The following is a 9,629-nucleotide window of genomic DNA, read 5'->3' on the forward strand; positions in this document are numbered from 1 at the left end:
TGTGTGTGTGTGTGTGTGTGTGTGTGTGTGTGTGTGTGTGTGTGTGTGTGTGTGTACTGACCTTATCAGTTTGCTGCTCATCTGGTTCAGCCCCTGCACCGTGGTTCGGTTCCACCAGGAGATTCCACCGGTCCAGCTGGACCACAGCTCCCTCCTCGACGTGGGACAGGATCTTAGACAGGGGCTCGTCCGTGTAGCCCTGGGATACATTCAGGGTGGGGTAACACATACACATACGTGACAAACCTGGAGCTCCATGTTACAGGGATCTCCAAATCAACGTTCACCTTTAACGTAGTGTTTCTATCATGTTTCCTCCAGCATGGCACCATCCAGAGGGCACAGGGGCTCAGTATCTATGCTCTGGCCCTCACAGTGACCATCCACCCAGCAGAGTCTGGTTTAGAATGAACACCAAGCTGATCTGGTGCTGCTCACTAAGACATGTGTGGCTTTTTGATATATAAAAGGTGAACCTCTGAATGCATCACAGCAACACACGATGATTCCAGCAGCTTCTTCCTCATTTCAGTGTACTGGTGTGTTTGTAGTGTTTGTACCCACCCCTCCCCAGTTAAGGGTCCTAGCAAGGTCATTTCCTGTCCCAAGTGGTAGCACGGCAACAGGAGGCTGGGGGGTTAATGCCAGTTCGTCAAGACACGACAGGATCCAGCCCACCTGGTTCAAGACACACACAGACACACACGGTTAGAGACTCCAGGCACCTCTCCAGCCCTCCCACACAGGAGGCTTTCATAGCTACACTGTTTCCTCACAGTTACATTGTCCCCAGTATAGCAGTGCAGCCTCCTCTCACTCTGCCTGAACTCTTTCTGAGGACGGTCCCACAGATGAACCGTGTACAGCGCAGCACATGATGAATCTGTCTTCTTCACTCCTCATTTGTTTTCCTCTGGCAGCGTTTTAATTCCTCCTTTGAAGACTGATGGCTTCTGTTGTTCCACGGCAGCAGTTAATGTGATCCTTCACTACTCATGAACCGGATTATCGTGTTACAGTCTGAGTCTTTCTAATGTGTGTGCAGCACACACACATTAGAAATCATGTTTACAGTTAAAATATTCACCATAACTAATTCATGCTAACATCAAATCACTGAATCAGTGTGAACACACAAAGGTGAAGGACATGTGTCTTAGTCTTGCTCTCTCTTTGCCACTTCCTGTTTTATTTTGATAGTGTATTTGGTTCTTGTGCTTCGGGTTTAGTTTTGCTTCCTGTGTGTCCTTCCCCCTGCTGTGTGTATATTGTTTGTGGCTCGCTGTGTGTCTAGGTACAGTAAGTTTTCCTAGTGTGTGCTGCTGGCCCCGTGCAGTGCTGTAAACCTGTTTACTCTCAGCAAAGAAAGTTCATCCTGTCTCTGAGTCCTGCGTTTTGAGTCCATCTCCTGCCTGCTGAGCCGTGACAGTGTGTTAAAGACTAATACAGACAGCGGTGAGAAACTGCTCTGTGTTGCCTGCAGCTCAGCAATCAAATGGAAGCTAATTAGTGCCGCTGAACATCTTAACTCCTTTGTACAAAAGCTCACATTTCCTTGAGCGCCATCCTTAATTTGAAGCAGTGTTCAGATGACACTCGTGGATTTACTCTGCCAATCAGAGGCTCACTCAGGTAAATGAACCGGTAACTAGTGAAGCCGGCCTGAAGGGACTCTGCAGAAACTGGGCCAGCTGCATCCAAAGCACGCTCAGGCAGGCACAGAGACCAGAAGTACTTTAAGCTTCGGTCACTGACAAAAGAAACTTCACCACAGAGAGAGTTTGCAAAATAAGAGCACAAGACTCCAATCAGCAATGTCCTGTCAAAATAATGGACTAGTTCTTATATAGCGCTTTTCTACTCAGTGTGAGCACTCAAAGCGCTTATACAACACGTTTTTTACATTTACCCATGCACACCCATTCATACAAGCACTTCCATGTTAACTAAGTGCTTTTTTTAATTATATAACATCCACACACATTCATACTCCGACGGAACGGTCGGAGAGCAACTTGGGGTTAAGTATCTTGCCCAAGGATACATTGCCATGTAGCCTGGAGTAGCCAGGAATCGAACCCCTGACCTTCCGATCAGTAGGTGACCTGCTCTACCTACTGAGCTACAGCCACCCCTAAAAATAAATAAATAAATAAATAAATAAATAAGAGCTTGTAATAGTGAGGCGAGAGGATGAGATAATGCAGTGGGCTCTGTCATAGCAGCACATTACAGAAACAGTCCTGTTTACTTTGAGACATATTCCACCCTCTGGTTTGGACAAAGGTTCATAGTCTCAGTCTCATGTCCTGAGTTACTGTGCTGAGAATCAAGTAAGTGATACATGAAGTCAAACTGGACTCTGAGGACCGAGAAAGTTCAGTTTGAACACCATGGGATCCATCGTGCTTCCAGAAACAAGCTCCGGTACCCTCTGATCTGTTTTCTGATTATTCACGACAGGAAACCTCACGTCTCTGTGGAGACATTCACCCCAAACTGCTCAACATGTGACACTAATGACTGATATCATGTGACAGTTCTCAGTTTGAGCTACATTTTGATACCAGGCTCCTGCTGCTGCAAATAATCTGCAGATTAAAGATAACTGAGTTATTTCCTTACAGGCCTCTGTACTAACATAAAGGTGATGCTATTACAGCTCTGCTCTGTCAAAGCTCACAAACAACAGAAGCAAATCTGTACGTGACAAAGCCAACGAGGTCCAGAGAGCCACGATTCCCCAGATGCTGCGAGTCCACACAGACTGTAGCTTTTGCTCTCGTAGCTAATGATCAATAACTGAATGTACTTCTCTCGTATCTGTGAAAATCTGTAATTAGAGTGAGGAACCAGTGATGGCATTCTCAGGCCGGCTGCATCAGCATTCACTGAGGAACCTGTTCACTGTCTGAGTCCCAGTTCAGCAGCTGCTCTGTTAGAGAGAATAAAGGCCATCTATACCACAGCAGAGCGGCTCGCCCCCAATGTTAGATTAGTGTGATCAGCTGACGATGTCTCAGCACCGTGGCTCAGTAAGAAGAAATGATATCATGGGACTAACCTTCTGTTACATCACGTGTGTCATACACAGTTAAGTGTAAGTGACGTCTTTGTCTTTATTTTATGGAACTCGTCTGTGCAGATGGCACACACAGTACAAAGATCAAGGTTAATAAGAAGAGATGCATCTGTGAACATACTAACACTGTGTGTGTCATACTTACAGTGCCATCTCCTCCACACGCCAGGATCCTCAGGTTATGGACTTTACGATACAGCTCCAGCCTACAAGACAACAGCTGAAGGTTCATTTAGCAGTACCAGCAGATCTGTGTGTGTGTGTGTGGGTGAGGGAGAGAAAGAGAGACAGACACTAACCCCTCCTTTGGTCCTCCCTGGCTCAGGTCAAACACCTGTCGGGGGTTCAGATACCACATGAAGGACTGCAGAATCTTAGTGCCCTAATGAGCCAGAGAGAAACAGACACAATGCTGGGAGACTGCAAAGTGGATCAAATAAACAAACAACAACAACATAAACATGCTGTTAGCTGCTGCTGTTCCTGTCAAGTCTCCAGTTTAGCTTGTCACTGTGCCCTGCTGTTAAACATGAGCAGTGAGGGGGTGGAGCAGTGAGGGGATGGAGCAGTGAGGGGATGGAGCAGTGAGGGGTGGAGCAGTAAAAGGATGGAGCAGTGAAAGGATGGAGCAGTGAGGGGATGGAGCAGTGAAAGGATGGAGCAGTGAAAGGATGGAGCAGTGAGGGGATGGAGCAGTGAGGGGATGGAGCAGTGAGGGGATGGAGCAGTGAAAGGGTGGAGCAGTGAGGGGTGGAGCAGTGAGGGGTGGAGCAGTGAAAGGATGGAGCAGTGAAAGGATGGAGCAGTGAGGGGTGGAGCAGTGAGGGGTGGAGCAGTGAAAGGATGGAGCAGTGAGGGATGGAGCAGTGAGGGATGGAGCAGTGAGGGGATGGAGCAGTGAGGGTGGAGCAGTGAAAGGATGGAGCAGTGAGGGGTGGAGCAGTGAAAGGATGGAGCAGTGAAAGGATGGAGCAGTGAGGGGTGGAGCAGTGAGGGGATGGAGCAGTGAGGGATGGAGCAGTGAGGGGATGGAGCAGTGAGGGGATGGAGCAGTGAGGGGTGGAGCAGTAAAGGATGGAGCAGTGAAAGGATGGAGCAGTGAGGGGATGGAGCAGTGAAAGGATGGAGAGGTGAAAGGATGGAGCAGTGAGGGGATGGAGCAGTGAGGGGATGGAGCAGTGAGGGGTGGAGCAGTGAGGGGATGGAGCAGTGAGGGGATGGAGCAGTGAAAGGGTGGAGCAGTGAAAGGGTGGAGCAGTGAGGGGGTGGAGCAGTGAGGGGTGGAGCAGTGAAAGGATGGAGCAGTGAAAGGATGGAGCAGTGAGGGGTGGAGCAGTGAGGGGTGGAGCAGTGAAAGGATGGAGCAGTGAGGGATGGAGCAGTGAAAGGATGGAGCAGTGAGGGGTGGAGCAGTGAGGGGATGGAGCAGTGAGGGATGGAGCAGTGAGGGATGGAGCAGTGAGGGGATGGAGCAGTGAGGGGGATGGAGCAGTGAGGGATGGAGCAGTGAGGGGTGGAGCAGTGAGGGGGTGGAGCAGTGAGGGGATGGAGCAGTGAGGGGATGGAGCAGTGAGGGGAAGGAGCAGTGAAAGGATGGAGCAGTGAGGGGATGGAGCAGTGAGGGGTGGAGCAGTGAAAGGATGGAGCAGTGAGGGGGTGGAGCAGTGAGGGATGGAGCAGTGAGGGGTGGAGCAGTGAGGGGATGGAGCAGTGAGGGGATGGAGCAGTGAGGGGGATGGAGCAGTGAGGGGTGGAGCAGTGAGGGGTGGAGCAGTGAAAGGATGGAGCAGGTATTCAACTGTTCTGCTGTCCGGAGTGTCCTCTGTGTAGCTGGCCTGGGTTCAGTCAGGAGCTCTCTGCCTGCAGTGTTTTATCCTCTGACTGTATTTGTGTGAATACCTGGTTTCCTCCACTCTTGGGATTGACAAATACGAGCAGTGGCTTCATAAGTGGTGACGGGATGGGTCGGATTATGAATGGCTTCCACTGCCGCCCTTCCTGTTGGAGAAAGAACGATGGGCTCAGATTCCAAAGGCACAAACTAGGAAGCTACGTTTTCATTATAAACCATCTGTGTTCACCAGAAGCAAAATAAGGTTACATCACACACAAAGCAAAGAATATTAACCAGTTCTGAAAATTTAACAAATATTTTGGTGTGGCCCCCCCCCCCATGTGCAGCTTAACCTTTCATACATCATGTACTGTATGTAATATACCACAGCCCCATGTATACCTGTGTAAATGCAGTCCAGTACACAATCATGAACATATTTGACCTTTTAGAGATGAACACACACTGGAAACACTTTGTAAGAGCAGAGCTGCTGCTCTCAAGTTCAGTTAACGAGTGTACTTAATGAAGTGGCCAGTGAGGGTAGCTCTCACCCTGAGACAGAAATCATCAACACCTTAGAAATAAAAGAAACTAGACTAAAAGCTGAGCAGGAAAAAGCAGAGATGCTGTGTATCTCTGGAGTTTTAGCCCTGTACCACAGTAAGTGCACAGAGGGAGGAACAGCTTTCCTCTCCATGTCTGGAGGTGCCTGAGACATCACAGGAAGCATGCTGTTCAAAGAGGCTCTCTATCTAAAAGAAATGTATCGAGTGTGTGTCCCCAGCACTGTTGATCCTCACGGGCAGATGACAGAGACACACAAACACCACACAGGATTTGCTGCTTGTTTCATGTGTGCGTCGTGTGGCCAGAGGCCAGAGTTAAAGTGGCTGTGCAGAAACAGGGGCGCAGACTCACCTCGGCTCCTTTCTTGCTGCTTTTTCTCTTGAAGGATGTCCTTTTTTTCTTTTGCTGGACTTCATAGACGACTGTGAGACAGAGAAAAAGCAGATGCTGGAGATCACTGCAGAGAACCCACAAACACCTCCCTTCATTCTGTCCGGGCGCCCCTTAAACTACCAGCAATAACAGCAACCATGAAACCAGCTGATGGTTACAGGAGTGACAGAGTCCCGGTTAGGGTTTTCTTCCAGAACATCCTAAAGGGCGTTATCAGGTCAGAGTGAGGGCGACCTTACCTGATGGCGTCTGACTCGAATGATCCATGTGGGCGGAACTATGAGGGCAGCATGAGCACCCATTTGGCAAGCCTCCTCAATCTGCTGCAGCATGAAGCAGGAAACCTTGTTGTGGTACTAAGGAAAGAAACAACGGTTATGACACGTGCATTCATTGAGCTCTGCAGAAAGGAAATGACATCACTCTGATACCTACAGCCTGTTTGCACCAGGAGCAACTGATGGCAACAATCTCCTTACTGTGGAAGGCAAACTTCTGCTGGAAGCCCTGCAAACACAGACAAAGCTTTCTATGGAGGTGCTGCTCGAGAAAAGGTCTCCACCTTTAAGGAGCTGATGCTAATGAATGTTCACCCACCTTCCCGCACTGTTTACATTTGCCTTCCTGCCGTCTCCGATGCACCCAGTGATGGCGAACCACAATGGGCTGAAATGACATAACTTTGTATAAATATCACTCAAAATGTCATCAACATGCAGTCTGATTGCTGTAACTCTGACCCCAGAGCTCACCTCTCGGATATTTCTGGAGCCCGAGTCTCTGAATGATGGTTTACATCTGAAGTTAATCTGGAGGAGAGGAGAAGCAGAGGTTACAGAGGTGGAAACACACAGATGAAAACCGGGCCTCTGACTGCCACCCAGACCACCTCTGATCCTGTGGAACCAGCAGGGTCGGCTGGTGGGCCCCACCAATCCTACAGAGCAAAGTGGGCGTCATCATTTCCCCAACAGGAACCGCTGATAGGAAGGAACAGAACGGCCACACCCCCAGCATCGGGTCAGGTCAACAGGTCTGCACAGCACAGCTGTCAGGTTAAACATGTTCAGCCAGCACCACGGTGTGCTTTCTCCATCCTGACTGTGCAGCGCTGTCTCAAAGCAGCTCCAGATAAAAGGACCCACGCCTTTAACCCGATTCATCACACCACAGGAAAACAAGGTGAAAAGACCAAAAAGTCTTAAAGATGGAAGAACATGTCTGTCCAGGACAAGGTTCCACCTCCATCAACAATGATCACATCAACTCTGACCCCATGCTGCTGTGCAGTGATTTCATTATGAATGGACTGAGGTAAGGTTCAGACACCACCCACGATCAGGCTGTGCAGTGCTGTCAGTGTGAGGACAGAGACGAGGAGAGAGGACCAGAGAAGAGGAGTGAGGACCAGAGACGATGAGTGAGGACCAGAGACGATGAAAGAGGACCAGAGACGAGGAGTGAGGACCAGAGACGATGAGAGAGGACCAGAGACGATGAGAGAGGACCAGAGACGATGAGAGAGGACCAGAGACGATGAGAGAGGACCAGAGATGAGGAGTGAGGACAGAGAGGAAGGACAGGAGGAGTTCAGTGTGTCTCACTCTAAAGCTGGGGTCACTGAGGGGCAGCGAGGCGTCCGTAACAATGGCTTTAGAGCCGGGAAACTGCAGGTCAGACAGGACGCACAGTTAAAGACAACCTCTGATCCACTTCAGATGACCTCTGTCTGATACTACACTCATTCTTCAGGACGCTGTGAGACTAACACACAGCTGTGAGTCTTTGTGTGCAGGTGACTTATTACCTTCTCCAGTTGTTCTATGCAGATGGTGTGAGCAACAATCTTACAGGCAGCACACTTCCTCCGACTGACAGACTTTTGCTAGGAAGAAAAAGAGAACATGAAAAGAAAAAGTGAATCAACAATTAGTGACATGCTTGTTGTTACATTATCCCTCAAAGGCTCAGAGCTTCTGTGAATGACCTAAATATGAAGCCTCAGTGCAGTCTGTGGCCACTGGGAGACAGTCCTGCACCACCGGAGAGGCTGAGCCAAGTGTCTGCAACTATGATGGCTTTGTGTGTGTGATACGCACAACATGTCTGACAGCGAGTAACAACACGATGCTGGAGGTGACCAGCTTCAGTGTGTCACCACCACAGCCACTACACACACATCGCTTCAGGCCTCGCACTCAGGGATAACAACAAGAACACACTGTGGGTCTGCTGTCAGAGGCTTCAGGCACAACACACTTAAAGGAGAGCTGAGTGTGCACTGGCTCAGCTCACAGTACGAGAGACACGTATCGCCCGTTTACCAACGATGGGTAAATGTACATATTCATGGACACACACACACACACACACACACACACACACACACACACACACACACACACACACACCAAGTTCATGGTCATGAAAGAAGGAGCAGCAGGATTACTTCCTGGTGGCAGCAGCCTGCAGCCGCGGGCCAGATGACCTCTGTGTGTGAAGGACTGGGCTGAGGTCTTTCTGGAGGAAGTGGCACTAAGGTGCAGGTGCAATGCCCTGCACTGATTTCCTTTTTAACAACACAGTAATGCTGTTGGCTACAACACTGCCTCCCTGACACCACCCATCAACCTGACATTTCTCATGATAGCCTCCGCCCAATCAGCTACTGCTGCAGGAAGAACGACTTCCCATCATCCTCCACCACCCTGAACTTTTTAAGCAGGATCGCCTCCATCTGAACCACCAGGGTTCAATTCTTCTGTCCACAAACAGTGACCCTTCACCCCTGTCAGACTTCGAGCCTGACGCTCCATTCCAGGTACAGCTTACCATCATACAATGTGACCAGCTGACCTGCACAGCCACTGTTACTCCACCACATGCCTGGTTTCCCAGTCTCAAGGTCGGCCATCTTGATGTTTCCAGTGATTATAACGCACAGTGGGAAAATCTGGTGCTGATTGGGAAGGAAGAACTCCCACTCCCACCTGTTGCTAAATGCTTGGCTCAGAAGCCTCCTGCCTTTTTTAATAGCAGATCTAATAAATCATTTATTCTTCTGTCACCTCTCTGAAGTCCAACATTTTCTGTCTCTGAGACTTAAACAGCAGCCTGCTGCCCCCTTGTGGAACTTTGCCCACCAAACTATAAATTCTTGAATACCCTGTGATGCTCTTCATATCATCAAATTAGCATCCTTCAAGCTTCAGTGGGAATATCCAGTTTGTTGTGCTGTTATTTGCTGACCTCCCAAACCCTGCAGTGATCTCCTGATCTGTTAAATGAACAAACTCATTCTGGGGGGTGACTTTCATTTCCATATTAATGACCCCTCTAACTGCACTGCCACAGAGTATCTTAACCCTGTGAGTCCTTTAATTTAGTGCAGCATGTTAATGTGTTTATCTATAACTGCCTGCTGTCTGAGCACTCTGCAGCACACTTCCAGCTCTCCGTTCTAATGTGGCTGCATCAGCAACAAATGCTTCACATATCACAGACTTAGCTAATTGGTTTAATCGTGTAGTTCATCAGCCTGGATCAATAAAAGTCAGATTAGCCGCAGTCTTCCCGTGGATCAGCGGTCACATCCATCACCACAGGAGAGAGAGCAGGAAAGCTGACTGCAGGAGTCACTGAGCACACTCCACCAGCTTTAATCCCCCTCAGACTGCTCTCCATGCTGTACACTGGTTCTCAGGCAGGTTCTCAAGCAGGCCTGCTGAATGACTGCCTCACACTTCTTTC

The 9,629-nt window shown here is 49.2% G+C and overlaps 1 pseudogene; it reads right to left on the minus strand.

Moving 5' to 3' along the window:
• The window catches only part of LOC115777921 (diacylglycerol kinase zeta-like), a 55,278-nt pseudogene extending 46,485 nt beyond the window's left edge, over nt 1–8,793 (minus strand).
• Nucleotides 8,794–9,629: the final 836 nt, after the last annotated feature.

Source organism: Archocentrus centrarchus, unplaced genomic scaffold (genome assembly GCF_007364275.1).
Source record: "Archocentrus centrarchus isolate MPI-CPG fArcCen1 unplaced genomic scaffold, fArcCen1 scaffold_86_ctg1, whole genome shotgun sequence".
In the NCBI taxonomy this organism is placed as follows: Eukaryota; Metazoa; Chordata; class Actinopteri; order Cichliformes; family Cichlidae; genus Archocentrus; species Archocentrus centrarchus.